General features: G+C 56.9%; 1 long non-coding RNA gene across 2 annotated transcripts; it reads left to right on the top strand.

Annotated features, from left to right (window-relative positions):
- The first annotated feature begins 626 nt into the window (after window positions 1-626).
- On the top strand, window positions 627-16,682 carry LOC143382094 (uncharacterized). Of its 2 annotated transcripts, none has more exons than XR_013088931.2 (5): window positions 627-709; window positions 1,261-1,407; window positions 8,910-9,177; window positions 13,870-15,489; window positions 15,647-16,682. It is a non-coding gene; the product is annotated as an uncharacterized LOC143382094 (long non-coding RNA). The 2 variants fall into 2 exon arrangements; XR_013088932.2 differs by lacking the exons at window positions 13,870-15,489; window positions 15,647-16,682 and adding exons at window positions 9,665-9,785; window positions 10,613-10,801.
- The last annotated feature ends 4,600 nt before the right edge of the window (window positions 16,683-21,282 follow it).

Raw genomic sequence — 21,282 nt, 5'->3', positions numbered from 1 at the left:
CTGCAGAGGGCCAGAGGGAGCACGAGGCCCGGCCTCTGGGAAGAGGGAGCCAGGGCCACCTGGACCTGGGAGCCTGGTCCTTCCTGCCTGGCACGAGCTCTGGGCCCAGAACAGACCCTGAAGCCTGGAACATCAGAAGTGAGGCCCCAGCTCCCAGTGTGACAGGGACAGGGCCTCAGAGGGAGGGGGCTTTCCAGCCCACCCTGCACTGCCCAGCTGCCCCGCGCCTGCTGCTAGCTCCCAGACTCCCCAAAACAGAACCAGGGAGGGGACGTGCTCCCTCCCAGCCCTTGCCAGACCCCCAGGGCTGGGTGTCCCTGCTTCCTCTGTCCTGGACGGCTGAGCACACTGCTCAGGAGCGGGCATCGGCCTCTCCCTTCTTCCTTCCACCAGGCCCTGGAAGGCCAAACCCCTCCAGCTGCTCCTTATCTGCAGCTGAGCAAATCTGGAGGCAGGTTTGAGGTGCCCTGGGGGATGGGCGGCTGGGCCTGGGATTAAGTCCCGCTTTCACCTCCTCAGGGAGGTGATGCCCTTGAGTTGATGTCACAATTTTCACTTTCCCCTAATTAAACAGAAAGCACAGCCAGCCAGGGGGAGGGGAGGAAATTAAGAATTAAAGGCTTCTGCCCGCGGAAGTCCAGCGGTTCGGGCCTTTCCATTTAGTATTTAAAAGCTTCCCTGAGCGTCTGCTGCACAGAGATAGGAGTGGGTAAGTAAATGGCAATTTCGCCCCCTCCCCCTGGCCCCCGTGCGCTGGAGGAGGGAGGAGGCTGCAGGCTTCGAGCAAGCAAGGATATTCCTCAAAGGCCTGCCGGGACCTCTCCAAGAAAAGCATTCGGCAAACGTGTGACTAATCTTCACTCCTTCTGTGATGGGCCTTTCCCTCCCGAGGGAGTGGAGGGACCCTGTGGAAGGCTGGGGCCCTGTGGGCCGGGCCGTGGACACAGCTGGGCTCTTCCTGACCAGGGGACCCTTGCCAGTGGGGGCCATTTCTGTTTGGGACACCTACCCCCCACTGCCCCATGGTCCTGGAGAAGTCTTATGCTGTGACACTGCACTCCACAGGGCAGCTGGGCCAACCATCCTGCCACTCAGGGGATATCCTCCCCCCACCCTATTCTCAAACGTCACTTACCAGTGTCCCCAGCTTTGGGAACTGAACCCAAATTCCAAAACTACCCAGTGCCAGCCTCTGGCCTCCCCCTCCTCTTCTGCACGGGTGCCTTCTGCATGGCTCTCCCCTGATGTTCCTACACACAGGGCTCAGCACCTGCATGGGGAGAGTCACTGTCCTTGCTCTCCATCATACTCTCTGAGTGTTGGGTCTTCTCATGAATGGAACTGGCCTTCACCAGGAACGCCATGGAAGTGTCTGCTAACTTCCAAGTGTTCCTACCCCTCTCAAAGGTAAGTTCCACAAAACAGGAATGAGCGCACATCTGGACTGGTCCACAATGATTCCCCAGGGATGGAAGGAACCAGCCATGGAACTCGGATGGAGGGGTGGATGGATGGATGGATGGGTGGATGGATGGGTGAATGGATGGGTGGATGGGTGGATGGATGGGTGAATGGATGGGTGGATGAGTGGGTGGGTGGATGGGTGGATGGGTGGATGGGTGGATGGATGGATGGATGGGTGGATGGATGGGTGAATGGATGGGTAGATGGGTGGGTGGATGGGTGAATGGATGGGTGGATGAGTGGGTGGGTGAACGGGTGGATGGGTGGATGGGTGGATGGATGGGTGGATGGATGGGTGAATGGATGGGTGGATGGGTGGATGGATGGGTGAATGGATGGGTGGATGAGTGGGTGGGTGGATGGGTGGATGGGTGGATGGGTGGATGGATGGGTGGATGGGTGGATGGATGGGTGAATGGATGGGTAGATGGGTGGGTGGATGGGTGAATGGATGGGTGGATGAGTGGGTGGATGGATGGGTGAATGGATGGGTAGATGGGTGGGTGGATGGGTGAATGGATGGGTGGATGAGTGGGTGGGTGGACGGGTGGATGGGTGGATGGATGGATGGATGGGTGGATGGATGGGTGAATGGATGGGTGGATGGGTGGATGGATGGGTGAATGGATGGGTGGATGAGTGGGTGGGTGGATGGGTGGATGGGTGGATGGGTGGATGGATGGGTGGATGGGTGGATGGATGGGTGAATGGATGGGTAGATGGGTGGGTGGATGGGTGAATGGATGGGTGGATGAGTGGGTGGATTGATGGGTGAATGGATGGGTAGATGGGTGGGTGGATGGGTGGGTGGATGGGTGAATGGATGGGTGGATGAGTGGGTGGGTGGACGGGTGGATGGGTGGATGGATGGATGGATGGGTGGATGGATGGGTGAATGGATGGGTGGATGGGTGGATGGATGGGTGAATGGATGGGTGGATGAGTGGGTGGGTGGATGGGTGGATGGGTGGATGGGTGGATGGATGGGTGGATGGGTGGATGGATGGGTGAATGGATGGGTAGATGGGTGGGTGGATGGGTGAATGGATGGGTGGATGAGTGGGTGGATGGATGGGTGGATGGGTGGATGGGTGGATGGGTGGATGGATGGGTGGATGGGTGGGTAGATGGGTGGGTGGGTAGGTGGATCTCTTCCTGACCCACTCTTCCCAAATCCCTTCTCATTCTAGTTAGGAATTTCCTTAAACTTCAGGAGTGTGATTTAAATGATGGGGGACATTCGGGGAGGGTTGCCCTCACTGGCTGAGGTGGGGAGGGTGGAAAAGGACTCTGTGGGGGTGGAGGGACTCAGGCCAACCAGGGAGGGATGGGCTACTCAGTTGGCCACTGGCAGTGGACAGGCTCTGCTGGGGGTGAGTGGGCCTTGAGGTGCTCTGCAGATGCTGGTGGTGGACGTGGGCAGGCCAGGCTGGGCTGTGCAGTGCAAGGAAAGGAGCATCCGGGGGCTCTACTGTTCCCTGGCCTGCCAGGGGCGGTCCTGTGCTCCCTTCTGGCTCCACACTGCGTTGTTATGCCCACCTGGTGAAGGAGCCCCAGAGTCCTGTCCGCCCCAGGTCACCAGCCAGTAAGAAGCAAAGCCCAGTGGGCTCCAAACCTTCTCCAAAAGATGGGTGGCCTGCAGTCGGGGCAGGGGTCTCCCTGGATCCTGAAAGCCCAGAGCTCCTGGCCCTGCTTGTCTCTCACCCCTGCCCCCTTAGAAAAGCCACCAGTCCATTCAGACAAGCAGTAGTCTCTGGAGCCCAGCCAAGATGCAACCTGTACACTGGCCTTGACCGTGGCCCCAGGAACCAAGATGACGTTGACCTGTGCCCAGGAACCTCCCAGAGGGGCAGGTGGGGCAGACGGCCTGGCAGGGCTGCCTGGAGGCTCACAGAGTGCCAGGGCTTATTCATCTCACTGTGTGAAGCTCTGGAGTCATCACCCGCCTCCTCCTTTGTCCAGGACTAATCGTGTGGCCTGCCTCTCCAATTCTGTGATTAATTGCTTTGGGGAAGACAGCACCTGGCTTAACTCCTTCCTGTCTGAGCAGCTGCCTGTGTTCCTGGCCCTGCCCCTGCCAGGACCCCAGGCCCCGCTCACCCTCGGCACCAGCGTCAAGTCTCAGTTTCCCCATTTCTGAAATGCAGATAAGCCTCTGCCCTGCCTCCTGTTAATTCATCCGCTCCGTCCAATTCAACTCCGAGTTTCTTGACAAGGATTAGGTACAGCCAAGCGTATCTATCGCACACGTCGGCTGTGGCAGGGCCTGTTACAGGAAGAATAAGCCGGCATAGGAGGCAGGGGGTGGGGGCGGGAAGGCGGGCCGAGTGACAGCACCTCCCAAGGGCCCAAAGGAGGGGCCGTGGCAGCAGCAACCTGCAGCGAGTCTATCACCAGGGCTGGGCACTGTCCCAGAAGCCCCTGGGGCACCCACAGGGAGCCAGGGGCAGCCAGATGGGACGGGTAGCCAGAGCCTCCTACGTTGGGATTCCCAGCAGTGGTGGGGCAAGGTGCCCGAGGGCGGGCCAGGATGTCCCCACCCCTCTGCTCCCAGCACTGCCTGCTCCTCCAGGGCATGTTCCTTGTGCGATCCAGCACTGGAGTGGGGTGTCTTGCCTCGAGTGGTCAGGTGCTCACCCAAAGGACAGTCACCCTGGGCAGTTTCTAAACCACCTGCTGCATCTGGGCATCTCCAAGAGCCACAAGGCTCAGCCACAGTTGGTGATTAACCCCCTGCACAAAAAACACCAGGGCAGGGGACAAGCCTGGTTCTCCCAGTGTCCCCAAAGAGAAGAGGAGCAGCCAGACCTGGCTCCAGGTCATGCAGCCAAGAAGCCTGGGTGCAGGACAGATGGCCAGGCTCACCAGTGGTCACAGCCAGGACCTTCCCCCAGCTCCATGGGCAAGCTCAGCAGGACTGGAGAGAACCGTCCACCCAGGGCCAGGCCCAGGACTGGTAAGTGAGCCACTCGCCTGGCACCAAAGTGTAAATGACGCCAGAAAACTGGGAAAGCCGGATAAATGCATCTAAGTGCAGATTTAGAAAGAAATGATGAAAAAATCCAAGTCGAACAAATATCCAAATCTGCATAATAAAGACCCAAGATCCACAGGGCAGGGGCTCCTGTGAGATGAGCAAGAACTTCCGGGACCAGGAGCAGCGGCATTTTATTTATGGGTCGCACCCGGGGCCCCCACACTCCAGGCCGGTGCCCCACCGCGAGCTACACCTGCAGGCAAGAACGGCATTTTGGTGCCATGTCTTAGACGTGTGAGGAACTAAACGTTGACTTTTTGTATTTTTTATCTTAATTCAATTATCAAAGATGGCATGTATTATGGCCCCTGACGAGGTATGAGAAATATTCTGTTATTTGACCCATTGGGCAAGGGCAGACCAGGCCAGTCCACACACAGCTCGACATGTGTGGCTCTCTGGGGCTGGACACGTACAACCCATTCTTGGCGATTTTCAAGAATGCAGTACCTCTGAGTGGCAGTGGCTCAGAGGGAGAGGGGCCACCTGCCCTCTGGAGTCACTTCAGCTGCCCCACACTGTCCCCAGCCCTGTCCCAGGCTGTCTCAATTTTAAATTTTGTTGTTTTGTTCCTCACGCACATGTTTGTTTTTCTGTGGATTTTTGGAGGAAGGTCCACCTCCCATGAAGGAATGCGAGGCTTGGGAACGGGCAGTGATCCTAGAGAAGGGCAGGAGAGGGGATGTGTTGCAGTTCCCCCTCCAGGACCTCGAGCAGGGCCCTGCAGGTCAGATCCTCACAGGGAAGGTAGAGGACCGAGAGCCAGCCTCTCGCGTGGACGTGGAGCCTGCCCTCAGCCGCGCCTGTCCTGGGCTTGCCCTCTGCCTGCCGACTCTTGGCTGGGCAGCCTCCACCTCTGCCTGTCCAGCGGGACAGTGGCAGGGCCTGTGTGTCGGGCTGTTGCAAAGATTGAACCAGAGGCTGCTGTGAGCACCGAGCAGTGCACACCTCGGGAGCACTCAGTGAGGTGGTCCGTCCTCACTGTCACCACCGTCACCACCTCACAGCCCCAGAAACATGGGATGAGATGTCCTAGGAACATTGTTTTCTGTTTATTTTTCTAGGTGCCTTGAGCATCCCCTCCTGCGTAGCCAGGGGGAAGAGGTGGCCTTGAGCAGTGGTCACTCTGCAACTTCCCCAGGGCTGACGTCTGGCAAGCGGTCAGTCTTACATCCACCCTAGGTCAATGATGAATGAATTTGCTTTGCTTATTCTGATACTGAGATGTAACACCCGCTGTCTGTGCCAATAATAAATTGTAACAATGGATAACACCCCGGGCACAGTCAGCAGAAACACAGGCCTGTGGCTGACCAGAGGCCCAGGCAGAAAAGAGACACCGCCACATTTCCACAGGCGGGCACATCCCAGGGGCCACCTTCACACACACCTCGGAGCCAATCTGGGGGCCATCTAGAGGGACTAGGAGGCCAGATTCCCAGGTCTGAGATCAGCTCTGTGCGTGATGCTGGACAGTGCTGGCATGTCCCTGTCCCTCAGGAGCCCAAGCTGCCCTCCCTGTAACCAGAGTCGAGACCATTACAAAACCAGCAAAGTTATAGTACGAGTAACCACTCTGCAGTAGGAGTCCTGAAATGGCCAAGGAACGCAAAAGGACGCGATGGACTTCACCAGGAGCCTGGAAACTCATGAGCATGGCGGTCCTACACCCACAGGAGGGACAGCACCGGGAAGGAGAGGCTGTCCCTGGTGGGCGTCCAGCTCCTGGGACCTAGGAAGGTCTCACGGGAATTCACGGGGCTGTGGAGGAGCACGCCCTTCAGCAGGGTCAGGAGCCTGTAGCCGTCACCTCTGCCTCTCTAATGCTGTGTCACCAGCAGCCACAAACCACAGCACACAGGGAGAGAGAGGTCCCTGGTATGGGCCCAGGCACTGGCCCCGCTGGGCTGGCATGCTCATCTGTGTCACTGGCCGCTGGTCTTGGTTGGAGCACCTTGGAAAGGTGCCCTGGTCCATGTCATCCCTGGAGCAGCAGGCCACCTGGACACGTCCTGGCTGCACAGCCAGCGAGCCCCAGAGCACGTTGCATCAAGCCCCTGCCGGGCTCGCCTGCTCACAACCCTTTGTCCAAAGAGCCACAGAGTCAGAGTGGGAGGGAGAGGCAGGACTCTGCCACCCTCCTCATCCCACCTCCTGCCTCCCTTCCCCAGAATGTGCCACAGCAGCAACCGGGTACGACCACCCACCTGTGAGTTTCTTCTAGCACGTTTTCACGTTCCCATGAGAAACACACCAGGCTCTTTTGCAGGGGGTTGCATGTCACATAAGCCGTGCTGGGCTGCACACCACACTGCAGTGCTCTCATTCATATTTGAGATTTGTCCCCCTTGAAGAGTGGCCTCTTCTCAGGCACACGGCAGTGCCCGATCCACAGTGCCCTCGAGTGACAGGCAGGCAGTGCCCAGTTTTGCTAGCATGAGGAGGCCACGGTGAGCTTTCTCATACCTCTCTGCAAGCCCTGGATTTCCTAGCAGTGGCCCCGCTGTGCTGCAGGCCCCGAGCGGCACCACGGCACGCCACACCCTCCCGTCACTTGCTGTGGCCAACCTCTAGCTTTGGCCAGCCTGCTGGGTGTGAAATGGCACTTCTTTGAATTAATTGCCATTTTCCCAGGTAACAGTGAGTCTGGGTTTCTGTCTAGCACTTGGTTGCCCTTGTGTTCTCCCGCGAGCTGGCCATTCAAGCTCTCTGCTGTGCTCTTCCTCCTCCTGACCCTCGTTTGTCCCTCTCAGTCCACTGTTCTGCCTGCTGCACACATGAAGTCACTTGCTCCCATCCGTCCAGTTGTGACGTTTCAGGCTTCATTGTTATCTGGTGTCTTCCAGTCAGTGCATCGCTCTGAGATGCACCCGTGTTGCAGAGAGAGTTGTGACTCACTCCTGCCCATGGCTGAGTGGTGGCCTGAAGCCCGGAGGGGCACGCCGCAACCTGTTGAGCCATTCGAGTGTCGATGGGCAGGGGCCGTGGGCAGCATTCAGCTTCTGTGAACAGAGAGCTCTGGAAGCCCAGGGGCCGGCTTTTCTAGGAGGCTCACCTCCTCTGTTTGAGGAGAACCGCTGGACAATGAGGCAGCTGCACATCCCAGTTGAGGACCCGCCAGGCTGTTAGCCAAGGTGGTCGCGTCATCTTCCATCCATCCCAGTGTGCAAGACGCCAGTCCTTCCACACCCACGCCAGTCCTCACGAGGTCCCGCGTCTAGGTGGGTGTGCAAAAGACCTCTCCACAGTCTCAAGGCGCCTGTCCACAAACCACAGCACACAGGGAGAGAGAGGTCCCTGGGCTCTGGAGCCTTTCACCCATCGTGGAAGAGTCTGTTTCTGCCTTTTGCCCATTTTATTGCGGAGTTCTGAGAGTTCTCTCTGTATTCTGGTTAAAATCCTTCATCACGTATGTGATCTGCAAATATGCATTTCCAGTCTGTGGCTTCTCTCTTCTCTCTGCTAACAGTGTCTTCCAAAGAGCAGCTGTTTCAGATCTCGTTGAAGTCCAACTTGTTCTTTTGTTATGTTTTTGGTGTCATATGAAGAAACAAATCTTTGCCTGAGACAAGGTATGAAGCTTTCTTTCTCCCTGTTTTCTTCTGGGAGTTTCAGAGCCATATTTAGGTCTTTGATCCGTTTTTAGTTAATTTTTGTACATGGTGTGAGAATAGATTGAGGCTCCCTTGTGGGGCGGGCATGTATGGGGGCCTGATTGTTCCAGGGCCATTTATGGAAAAGCTCATTCCTTGCTTTTGCACTTTTTTTAAAGTCATTGGTCCATATGTGTGCAGGCCTATTTTTAAGCTTTCTATTCTGTCCCATTGATGTCTCTGTCTTTGTGCCAGTACCCACTGTCATCCTACTGTAGTTTTAGAATAATTCTTGAAATCATGTAGTGTTAGTCATCCAACTTTTTTTTGTTTGTTTTTTTAAAGTTGTTTTGGTTACTATCAGACCTTTAAACGTTCCTATGAGTTTTAGAATCAGTTGAACAATTTCTTTCGAAAGGAACTGCTTAGCATTTGATTGGAATCATATTGAATCCCTAGATCAATTTGGAGAGAATTAATATCTTAACAACCTTGCATCTTCTGGCACATAAACAGGGCGGGCATCTCTCTCTCTTTAGGTTTCTTATGATTTCATTCAGCAACGTTTCCTTGTTTTCCACATACGCGTCCTTCCTGTATCTTATCAGATTCGTTCCTGAGTATTCCATAGTTCTGATGCTTTTCTGATGGTATCTTAGATTCAATTTCCAACCGTTTCTTGTTAATACACAGAAACGTGGTCATTTTTGTTCATGCATCCTGTGTCCTGCAACGTGGCTAAACCGAGTTCCGAGTTCGGCAGGTTCGGGGCTTTGTGGGTCTGGTTTTCTCCATGGCTGTTTGTTCGTTTCCAGATTCTATGAGAGTCTCCACAACCACGTCTGCTGTGCCCAAGGGCAGAGTCACTCCTTCCTTTCCAACCTGCGTGGGTTTGCTCTCCCTGCCTACCAACTGCCTACCGCTTCCAGCACAGGCAGGAAGAGCTGAGGTGCCGTCAGCCGCCCCTGGACCCGGGGAAGGAGCTCCGCCTGTCACTGCTGAGTGGGAGCCAGCAGCCCACGCGTGCGGATGCCTCCCGGGTTGAAGAGGCCACCTCCCTGTCTTCCGCTGGCAGTTTCTATCGTAAGTACAGATTTGGGACTTTGTCAAACACTGTCCTGAGTCCACAGAGTTGATTCCAGAATTTTTCCTCCTAGTTTGTAAGACACTGAACTAGACTCACAGTTTTCCAGCATTGAATCCATCTTGCATTCCTGGTGGATGAACGTCACAGATCATGATATATGGCCCTTTTTTTGTGTTGTTGTATCTGTGCATGAGAGACACTGGCCTGAGGTTCTATTCTTTTGAATTTGAAATTTGATGCCTTTGGTTTTTGGTATCAGGCCAATGCTGGCCTCCTACAATGAGTGAGGAAGTCCCTCTCCCATCCAGCCTCCTGAAGAGTTTGTACAGATTTGGCGTCACTTCTTCCCTGAGTGCTTGGTGGGAGTCACCAGTCAACGCATCCAGGGCTCTGACTATTCTGATCATCTCTCTCTCCAAGGGTTTGTCCGTGTCAGCAGAGCAGGTTCAAGCTCCTCCTTCATTATTCACTTAATATCTGCAGGATCCATACACATCAGTCCCTCTGCGTCCCAGTGGGGTGATGACATCCTCTCACCAGGAGTCTCCTTATTCTCGTCAGTCTAGTTGGAGCTCCGTAGACCTTAATCATCCGTCTGACATTGGTAATCTGACTCTCTCTGCTTACTTAGGCTCACTGGGCTCTCTCATTCCTGAACGTGGCTACTGAGGGCTGCTCTGGCTGTGGGACCCAGGCCCCTGGCTGTCCATCTGGGTCCCACCCTAGCGACAGCAGTTGGTTTCTCTAAGGTGGTTCAGCACGTTCTCCCATCCCCTCCAACGACTCCTTTGGTCCCACACTTCTCAAGTGTCTGGTTTAGTTTTCAAACACTGCAGAGATCTCAGATGGCTTTCAGCTACTGGCTCCCAGTTTATTCCTGCTGTGGTCAGAGAACTCCAGTGTGACTTGAATCTATTCTGAGGGGTCCGATGGCCCCACACAGGGCCTCCCTTAGTGGTGTTCTTCAGACCCTCTCTGCACCAGGGTCCTGTGGTCCAGCCAGGCCCTGGGTGAGCAGCTGGACTCTGGCTGCACGGCCCCGGCCTGCCCCTCCTGTCTGGCCACCCGCTTCTCCTCCAAAGCTTGGCTCTTAGGCACAGGAACACCCGATCGTTGCCCTGTTCCTGACCTGACCCCTGTCATTATTAAATGACTCCATTCCTGGTAATATTCTTATCTATGAGATCCCGTTTATCAGATATTAATATGCTATTCCAGCTTTCTTTCTTTAAATTAACAGAGAAATTGAACAGAATGTGAAAGAGCTCCCAGATACCTACCCTGCCCACCAGCCTCCCCTGTTATTAGCTTTTGGCACCAGTGAGCTACATTAATTAAAATTGCTGTATGAAATTAAGGTATTCGATATCAATTTTTTCTATCAACTAAAGGCCATCAGTGACATTAGGGTTCACCTTTTGTGTCCCACAGCCTGTGGGCTTTGACAAACGTGGAAGGACTGGTGCCCACTGTCACCATCTCATACAGAGAGTTCCACTGACCATCGGGTGCCCTGTCTTCCTGTCCCCCAGGGAACGTATTGTTAAATGGTCAGCTCTATAGCTGGCCTCTCGCTACTGGTTTTCTAGTTGTGCTTCTTCGTCACTGTCCCTGTCCTCCTTTTCTGCCTTGTTTTGTGTTGACTATTTCTATGATTTCCCTTCACAGCCTTTGTGGCTTATCACCTCGAGTCCTGTTCTGTCCTGTTGAGGGCTGCGGTCGGCTCCTAGCCGCCATCTCTAACTGTCACAGTGGCGCCGCACCCTCAGGTCTGGAAGGTGACCACAGCTCACCTCCCCTGGCTCCTCGCAGCCTGGTGCCTGCTGATGTCAGTGATCTGCTTCAGTGTGCTATTCCCTCCACACGTCTGTGCGCCTCGATGTCACTGCTGCGGCTTTCCTTTACTTAAACACTCAATTTTCCTTCAGTTACATTTGCTAAGAAAAGGTATTTCATGCGCTGCCCTTTGTTGCTTTTCCTGCACTCCAGTCCTCTGTGGCTTTTTACTTCACTGTGCGCCATTGACCTCCCTTGAGTGCAGGTCTCCTGATGATAAGTATTCTCGGCTTCTGCAGGTCTTGAAAAACTCTTATTGCATCTTCCTTTGGAAGCCATACCCACCAGGCGATGGCTTCGGGGTGGACAGGTTTGGGCAGCACTTCAGATGGACTCCATTGTCTCCCGCCTGCGTTGTCTGCCCTGAGAAATCAGCTGTCAGCCTCCTGGTCCTCCCATGGCACCCGCCTCCTGGCCCTGCCCAGCTCTGCTGCTCTGAGACTCCTCCTTATCACTGACTCTGAGCAATTCTATTATGAGGTGCCTTGAGGTAGATTTCTTCATGCTTTTGAGTTTGAAATCTGTGGAGCCTTTTGGGGTTCTGGTTTACAGTTTTCATTAATTTGGAAATTCTGTTACCATTATTCCTTCAAATGTCCCCTGCTCCCCTTGTGTGGACTGGAATTGCACATGTTTTCAGTATTTGAAGTTGCTCACTGATGTTATTTTCTGATATCTTAAAGTTCTCTTTTTCAGTCTCATTTTGAACAGTTTCTATTACTATGCCTTTGGGCCCACTAATGGTTGCTTCTGCTACATCAGATTTGCTATTAATTCCATCCAGTGTACTTTGCATCTCACATGTTGAAGTTTGCATGTTTAGAAGTTTGATGTGAGTCATATATTTATAACTTCTATGCTTCTACTTAACTTTTTTCTTCCACTTATTAACACTGTGTTTATTTATTCTATCTGTACTTGATTTTGGACACATATATTCATGCCCTAATTCTAACTCCTGCATTCTAGATTGATTCCAATTGATTGCTTTTAATCTTCTCATCATGAGTTGTGTTGTCATGCTTCTCTTGATGTTTAGTAATTTTATGGGATGTTAAGATGTTATGAATGTTGTATTTTTGATTGCTAGGTACAATCATGTTCCTATAGATATTTTTGAATTTTGTCTGGGTCGCAGTGAAGTAACTTGGAAACGGTCTGATACTCTCAAGCTGTTACCATCTATTGGGCAGGACCAGGCCTCCACTGTGGCTGACCCTCCCCTACTTTGGAGGAAAGGCCCTTCCATGAGCTCTGCCCAGGGCTCCGTGGAGCACAGCACTGTCCAGTCTCGCCCACTATTCCTGGCCTTGTGTGATTCTCAGGACTCTCCCATCTCATCTTTCAGCGGGCTCTCCCCGAGCCCGGCGTGTCTTCATGCTCCCATGCTGATCCCTACCTGGCTAAGTGCTCAAGGGCAGCACTCTGCAGCTCTCCATGCACCCGTCTGGACTAATGTTATCCTTCCTTTCAGGAAAATTCTCTGCCATTATACACCCCAAATTCTTCTATGATATTTCCTCCAGTGGGAAGGTCTCCTTCTTGCCCCCAACCCTGGGTGGTTTTTATGTGCATTGCTCTCTGATGTTTCGAGGGTGAGTTCTTCTGCATGGCTCACCAGTTCAGTACTTTGCTCTTTTATGTATGATTCTGAAGTTCACGTCACCCACTGCATTTCATTTTTGATGAGTCTGTTTGTTATGCCCAGGATTTTACCTGATTATACGTATCCACTTCCTCTTTTCTTTTCTGCTGTTCTCCCCCCATGATTTCTTGTTATTTCTTATTAAGAATTATACTGTCATTCATCCTTTTAAGTAGCCTAACAGACTTACTTAAAAGTCTTTCTCAGACTTTTCTATAAGATCCTTTTTTTTTCCTGGAGTGAATCCACATTCCTATTATTGATATTTTAACTGATTTTTTATGGTGGTCAAACCACTGCAAAAAGGTAAAAGTTGTGCCCGGTCATTTTCCCAACTTCCCCACCCCACGTCCCTCCCACTGAAGCTGGCATTAGCCGTGAGGCAGAAAGGTGGCCCTCAAAACTGTGGCTTTCTGACCCATCTTCCCACTCAAACCTGCCCTGCTCTCTCCTTCTCACAGCCAGCTGGACACCTGGAGGTCACCTTGACCCCACTTCCCACTCTTCTCAGTCCCACGGCCCGTGACTCTTCCCTGCTCATCTCACTCACATCCATTCCTGCCCGGCCACCCTCATCCCTTGCTGCCTCTCTGGGCATCACCATGCCCCTGGGTCCTGGAGGGTCTGCAGGCTCACAGAGAGGAAGGAGCAGGGCTGCTGGGATTTGCTTTCCTCTTTCTCTCGCCTTCTCCATCTGGCTCCCTGGGTGCCTCTTGCTGGTCCCCCTCGACTCCCTGTGGACCACGGAGTCAGGCTGCAGAAGGACAGGACCCTGGCTCTCAGGTCGCGAGCCTCTCTGCCTTCTCCTCACTCTCTCAGACATCCCAGGCCCCAGTGGGTCCTGTGCTTCTTCCTCGCTGCCTTTTGAAAGTGGTGGAGCCGGGAGGGCAGCTGGCTTCCACCAGGACGCTGGCCCCGGCGCTCTGCCCTGCTGGGCTGTGGGAGCCACGTGTCCAGCCCCACTGCTGTCGAGCCTGGAGCCCGGGACCCTGTGCTACAGCTCAGCTCCCGCCTCCCAGAGCCGTGGTCTTGTTGCCGCTGCACCCACCTGCTTCCTCTCAGGCCTTGGCTCCCGCTGGCCCCTCTGGCCCCGACTTTTAAGATGGACATAGGTGTCATCGAAGGGGAAGCCCAACCGACCCCTCCTCAGCGTCCTGACCCACCTGCACCCCTGCCCCTGTGCTCTCCGCGCGCCTTTGTCTCCCAGGCTCCCTCTCCAGACAGGATGCACCTCAGGAGCAGCAGTGCCCGGCTCATGGCTGGTCCCTGGCCCAGCGTGTACAGGAGCAGAGGCTGCGTAGGCAAGGTGGGTGGAGAAGCACACTCCTCCTTGGGCTGCTGGAGGGCCCAGGGCCCTTCTGGACTCGGCCTCTCTTTGGGATCCTCTGCTGACCACCATGCCTTGCTCTTCAGCACCCCGGGTAAGACACACCCCCAAACGTGCCAACCCTGCACGCTCCCCCCTCCGGCATCAGCCTTCCTTCTAGGAAGGGTTGTGTGAAATGGCCTCCTGCACCTTCCTGCCTGCATAGCCATGGACATCCAGGTGGATTCCAGGAACACCGTGTGAGTCTCAACGGGCCAGGGGGAGGTCACCTGGGAACGAGAGGCAGGATGTGGCCCCAGAATTCAGGGTAGCATTTGGTTAACAAAAAGGATCCACCAGAGGCCCAGAGGTGAGGAGGGCACAGCTCACTCCTGGCACCCCGACTCTCCATGCCGCCAGCCCGCGCTCATGAATGAGGACTTACCTGTGCCAGGGACGGCCTGGCCAGAGACAAAGCCAGAGACAGGTGGCAGCCCAGGAGACCCTAGGGCAACGGAGCAGAGGTGGCAGCACTCAAGGAGCGACAGGGAGAGGCCAGGGTGGGGACGTCAGCTGGCATCTGGTGGGCCTGAGTGGCCAGCCAGGCCCGTGTGACAAGTGCCCGGTACAGAGACCTGGAGGATGAAGCAAGTCCAGAGCCCCGGGTGGGGCCTGCAGGCCAGGAGGCAGACCCCGCGGCAGTGGCCCAGACAGGGGGCTCCACCAGCCCGAGGCAGAGGCTCAGGCCTGAGGAGAGGCTCAGGACTCGTGGCTCGGGGACGCAGGTGCCACGGGCGGTGTCTGGGGAGCTTTGCTGAGGGGTGACCAGGGGCTCCAGGGCCTCCCAGAGGGACTGGAGTCCTCCTGGAGGCACCATCCCCTCCAGGCACATGGGGTAGCCTCAGGGTAGTGGCAGGAGGCTGGCTAACCCCTGCCACAAGGACCCACAGGACAGACGGCGGGCGGACGGCAGAGTGGAGAGGGTGCAGGAACCGGAAAGGCCACGCTGAGCAGGAGTCCACAGGTGCCCGAGGTGGGAGGGGCAGGGCCCGGAGGGGCAGCACACGGGAATGGTCCTGATCAGAGCAGTGACGCAGGCCCACCAGGGACAGGAGCAGGAGCAGAGGAGGCAGGGATCTGGCTGCAGGTAGGAGTTCCTGGTCCAGAGGCAGCGTTGCTCGTGTGTGTGTGTGTGTGTGTGTGTGTGTGTGTGAACCCAGGGCCTCACCAAGATAGGCAGGGGCTCTACCACTGCCCCAGCCCCCAAAGGCAGCATTCGAAGCCACAAGAGACCCCAGGAATGCACAAGGGTAGAGAAGCTCGGGGCCAAGCACAGTCCAGCTTGGGGTCTGCCGGGACCTGCGTTTCCCTCCTGCCAGAGCCCCCTCCTGTCTCCGGTGGAGCCCTATAGCCCTGCTGAAATGTAAATGCTGCCTCTGGACACGATGGAGCTGGTCACCCGCCGCAGAGGCTTCCTCCCGCAATTGAACTGCGCAATTGCCAGCCCTTGCGAGCTCTTTAGTAAGTGCAATTGATTCCCAGGCTGGGGTCTAATTGCCGGCCTGTGGCTGTGATCTCAGAAAAGGCGGCCACCCGTGGGGGAGCTGGAGTGCGCGCTCACCGCCTTCCCCAGATAAAATGAAGGAGGTTTTCTCTTTCCTCCTTTGAATGGTCGCAGGCAGGAAACCAGCAATTATGCATCAAAGCCAGGCGTTTATGCGGCAGGCCGGTGGCGGCTGCGGACCTACTTGGAACACAGTCTCCAGCTGCGCTGCTCTGAGGGCCGGTCATCTGTCCAGCTCCCCTCACCAGCAACAGAGCCCAGTCCTCGCCTGGAGCCTCGGCTGTCGGTGCAGGGCCCAGGGTTCCCAGAGTTCCAGGTGGGCCCAGGGGCATTCTGACCAGCCTCCCACGCCACCCCACCAGTGTGGGGGGCCCTGGGCCCAGGCTCCCCTGGAGCTCTTGAGGTACAGCCCTGCCCCAGGGAGACGAGTCCCCGAAAGTGACCCGCAGGCCAGACATCACAACAGTGGAGAGGACAGGAGGGGGACAGGATGCAGAGCGCAGGTGTCGTGGGGCCCATCCTCCCATGGCCATGCCGGACCGTCCTGGCCCACCTCTCCCTGCAGCACCGTGGCACCTCATGGGACCCCTGTGAAGGGGCACCTTTCCAGGGTCTCTGACATGAGCCTTAGCTCCTTGCCCTGGCCATCAAGCATCAGGAAACAAGAAAAGGGCAGAATGACCCTGGCATTGCCCCCAGGACCTGGCGTACGCGAGGGTGGTGTGCTTTGTGCCCTCTGTGGCAGAGACTTCCTAGCAGGAGTCCCAGGAAAAGGGGTCTGCCCAGCCTGGGAGCTGGGCCTGGCTACCTGCTGATGGCCTGAGGACCCTGGGCAGCAGGGCAGTCACCTCAGGGCCCATGGCCCCTGCACCCTCTGGTTGGAGCTGGGCTCTGTCAGAAGCTCCTTGGTGACGGGCTGGCCTCCTCCACATCCCATGTGCTGAAGGACTGGTCCCCAGAGGGGACCGAGGAAAGGCAGTGCTTGGGTCTCGGGACCAGGCCCTGGCAGGCACTGTGGGGTCCCAGACCCTTCTCACTCCCTCTGCTTTCTGGTCATGGGGTAAGCTGTCCTGCTCCGCCATGTACCTCACCGTCGTGTGCCACCTCCCCACAGGCCTGAAGCCGCGGGCCAACAGACCCTGGCCTAGAACCTCCCAAACTATAATAAACCTTTTCTCGTAATAAGTTGCATACTTCAGGCATGCGTCACAGTAACAGAAAGCTGACTAACACCTTCCCACCAGACCCCACCAGGGTCAGCCCTGCCCCTGGCCCTGCTCCTGGCTCCAGAGCAGTGCAGGGTGCCCAGGGCCTTGCAAGGCCCTTGCTCATTCTGTGCCCTGGACACATTTCTGGTTCTGCTAGTGCCTATGGCACCTGTGTACCCAGGTCCCCAGGAGCAGAGAGGCTGGTCCAGGGCAAATCCCAGACCTCTGCTCTCAGGCTGCACCTAAGGACACTGCTCCTGCCTGAGCCTCAGTCAGCCTCCTGCGCACCATGGCAGCGTTGCCCTCGACAGAGTCTAAGGTGAGCCGGGGTCCCTGCCTGGAAGTCCTTCTGTCACCCCATCTCCACAGAGGGGAGCTACACTATAGAGTGGGCATGTCCATACAGCCTGGAGTTAGGATCCACCCAGTCCTCCAACGCCAAAGCCAGGCTCTTGGCCGTCAGCCACAGGCAGTCAGGACACAGAGCCCACCAGCTGCCCCAGGCAAGCCCTGGCTCCTGGACCTCTCTCTGAGTGTCCTGAGCTGAGTGTCCTCAGGCCACTTCCCTGACCTCCACCCGGCTGCCTGCTCACACAGAGGCCATTTCCAACACTCCCTGAACATCTGCTGATGGCCCAGACTGCTGAGGGCTCGCCGAGCCCAGGAGAAGCCCACGAGGTACCTGCCGTCACCCTCCTTCCACCTGCCGAGACCGAGCTGCAGGGAGATGGCAGCAACCTGTCAGAGCCACACAGCCAGGAGGGCAGAGCTCTGTCCCAACAGCTCCTGTGCAGCCAGGTGCACAGAAGCCCTTCTCTCAGCAAGTGCATGCGGCACCTCACCCTCCACCCTGTCGTGCCCGAGTCCAGCAGGCGCCCTAGCAACTGTGCCCAGGCAGCGGGGAGGCCGGCCCAGGTCCAGAGCATCCTCGTGGGCCAGAGTGCATCCTGCGGGGATGGGCGGGAACTGGGGCCGCCAGCATGCCAGGCAAGCGCCGGCCACGGAGCTACCCGGGGGGTGCTCCTGATTCCTCACTCACCCAGAATCCCCAGGGACACCGACTTCTGTGGCTTCCAGACTCCCTGCTGGGGCTTGCCTGGGAACTGGCCGTTCCCAGAGTCCAGCACGTGCCTCGTCCCCTCCCTGACACCTGCATATCTAAAGGCTGGCTGTGCACAGCTGTCCAGACCCCACCCCCATGTCCTGCCTGCCCTGGAGGAGGAGGCCCCAGGGTGAAGTGGTCAACGATGGGCCTCATCAGGAACATCGGCCACACAGAGGCAGCGGGAGATGGGCAAAGAGGAAGTGGGCTGGGGAACCCAGGGCACTGTGGTCAGTGCAGGGACAGCACCACAGTGTACCCCCCGCCTCCGGAGGGGAGGAGAGACCCAGCTGCAGGCACCACCTGCTCCTTGGCCAGATGAACCTGGAGCCCAACAGTTTCCTGGTCGAGGCATCTCTGCTGCGGGCCTCCTGTCCTCTCCCCAGCTCCATCCACTGCAATCATCGAACTCTGGGGAGCCTCCCTGTGCACCTGTTCTCAGGACCAGCAGCCCCAGCCTTCAGGACAGCCCACACACAGCTGCGCGGCTCCCCACGGCTCCTGGGTCCTGGGCGGGCACATGGAGTCACCCCTCTCATTGAAATCATGGCTTCAAGGGCCACTGGGAGGTGTGGTGGTGCAGGGCTTCACTCAGGGGCCCTTAGGAGCAGGGTGCTTAGAGAAGGTGCTGCTGGACCCTCTGCCTCCCTCCTGGGGCCGTTCTGCATCACAGTCCCAAGAGCAGCCTGGCCAACCACAGCTGCACCACCCTGGGCACTGCTCCCAAGGACATCAGTGTGGAGAAGGACGCTTTCCCCTGCGCTCGGGAAGAGTGAATCTGGCCCTCTCCTGCCCCCACGGACGGAATGAAGGCCACCGGTGAGACTGGCACGGTGAGGGCTGAGAGGGGAGTCAGAGCCCGGGGCCCAGGCACGGAGGCCACTGTTGGCCCCGCTTCCCAGGATGCTGCAGCGGGAGTCAGCGCTCATGTGTCAGCCAGCTTGGTGTCCGTGTGTCCGTCCCCAGAGCCAAGCACCTTGCCTCCAACAAACTTGTCAAGTCAGGAGGGAGCAGGGGTGCCCAGGAGCAGGAGGACACTGGCCTGGAGAGGCCAACACAGGTGCGGGTGGAGGCCAGCGTGCACGTCCCAGCTGCCCTCCCTGGCATGACACCCAGCTCGCCACCTCAGCCCAGTCGGCAGAGAGCAGCGGAGCCCTGCCCTCACAGGGGACCACCTGGGGCGCACCCGCAGCACTTGGGACCACCACGGGGAAAGAGGCCCGAGGTGAGGGTGCGGTCAGAAGGACTGGCACGGGGCATGAGGCCCTGCCTAGCGCCACTTCACCCAGGTGCTGGGCTGACCTAAGAAACCTGGGGTCCGAGAGACACGTCCTGACCCCGGAGTTGAGGCAGGAGCTCCCTGCCTGGCACAGAGCCGGCCCAGGTGCTGAGTGCTGACCCGGGAGAACTCAGGTGCCCATCATGTGGCTTTTTAACACCGGAGCGGAGGAGGGTGGGTGGCTCGGCGGGCTCACTTTAGCTTGTGCCTTGGAGGCCCACCACCTTGGACTGCCCAGACAAGGAACTGGCCTTAGGGACAGAGCAGCTGGTGGCCACAGGGGTCAAGGAGGTGAGTGATGAGTGCATCAGGCGTGGGCCCTGCAGGGGTCTGCTGGGTGCCTGAAGGTGACGCTCTTGAGGACCAGCTGTGGAGTCTGGGGCAGAATCCAGTTTCTACCCAGGAGAGCGACAGGGCAGAGTGCTCAGAGCCAAAGACAAACACTGTTAAAAATAGGGACAAGTCAAGGAGCCTCTCCCCTGTGCAGAGCCTCCCGGACAGATGGCGCCATCAATGGAAGGGCCCTGCAGCTCCTGCTGCCCCACGCAGCCCAGCGAAAGGCATCTTTTCTTGGCATGATGTTTTTAAAAGGTTATTTTTAGTGTTCTTGGAAGGATCTGATTCCAGACATGAAGAACGCGCGGGCCCTGTTCCCTCCCTCTCTCTCTCTCTAGACCTGAACAGTCCAAATGGAAGTGGCTGGCCACAGGTGGGCTGCTTAAATGCAAAGTAGAAACCATGATTTTGATCTGGTCCTTTGCCACACCAGCCTCATTCTGAACGCTGAGTGGCCACCTGTGGCCAGTAGCCACCGTGTTGGATGACAGATATGGAGAGTCCCCACCATGGTGGAAATCTCTGCTGGACAGCCCACCCCAGCCCCAGGGACCCCAGCCCCCTCCAGGCTCAAAGGGGCCCTGGCCCCTTGGTCCAAGTTGTCCCTTCTTGTCCAGGGTCTCAGTCTTTCAAGGGCAGGCAAGAGGGGAGCAAGCCTGGCCTGCTTCCACCTGGCTCCTTGGCAAGCCTGGAGTGTCCCTGTTTCTGCAGAGGCCACCATGCCAGTCCCTGGGTAGCTACGAGCTTCCCTTGGTGCCAAGTTCACTGAACAAGAAGCCAGTCTTGGCCGTGCTGACAGTGGCCTGGCGCGGGGCGCAAGCCACCCGCCATGGGCATGCATCCCCAGGTATCCGGCCTTCAAACCTAGAAGCGACTTTGAGGAACTGTTCCAGGCCCCAGCAGGACAGGGAACATTTCTGGTCAACACTTGAACTCAGCTTCCGACCAAACCACTGGGGTTTGACTAAGTCCTAGACAGGCTGCACATTTATTGTGATCCCAGGTGTTTCCAGAGCCATCGCTGTTCCAGGCTCCACCAGACTCCAAGGTTTGATGGAGCAGAGCAAACGGGCCCCCAAACCCAGCGGAGGGGCCACTGCAGGCCCTCAGGAGGGCAGGCCGTGAGCAGAGCGCCATTACCACCCAGGGCATTCACTGGCCAGGAAGCAGGACTCTCAAGGAGTCCACCTTACAGGAGAAAGGGCACCGAGCACCACCTGCCGAGGCTCTGTGAACACCATCTGCTTCTTTTCCTGAAACAGGCAGACTAGCAAGCACCCACATGTGCTGGGCCCTGGGCGAGGCCTGAGATAGACAGTAACTCAGACACACACTCACACAACTCACCAGCCCCAGGTGAGCAATGTGACACCTCTGGGAAGTGCCAACAAAGTGGGGGCTCTGACCTGGTGCCCCACACAGTGCCACACAGGAGTCTCCAGGAAGCCCTTGCAGCTGGATGATGTGCTGGTCACTCACAGCTGCGTAACAACTTAGCTCCAACCCAGGCACCTGAGGAGTGTTTCATCCTGCAGGTTCTGAAGGCAGGAATCTGGGTGGGGCTCAGCTGGGTCCTCAGCTCAGGATGTCTCTGGTACAGTCAAGATGCTGTCCCAGGCTGGGGCCAGTCAAGGGTCCAGCCAGGCAGCTCTCCCAGGCTCGTTCCTGTGCTGCTAGCAGGGTTCACCTCCCCGTATGCTCCTGGACTGAGCCGAGGTCCCTCACTGGCTGCTACTGGAGGCCACCTCTCTGTGGAGGTCATCACTCCGTGGCTGGCTCCATCAGAGCAAGCAAGACACAGGACGAGAGGGGTGTGAGCAAGACG

This window comes from Callospermophilus lateralis, chromosome 16, assembly GCF_048772815.1.
Source record: "Callospermophilus lateralis isolate mCalLat2 chromosome 16, mCalLat2.hap1, whole genome shotgun sequence".
Lineage (NCBI taxonomy): Eukaryota > Metazoa > Chordata > Mammalia > Rodentia > Sciuridae > Callospermophilus > Callospermophilus lateralis.
This window is presented reverse-complemented; position numbering and strand designations above follow the sequence as displayed.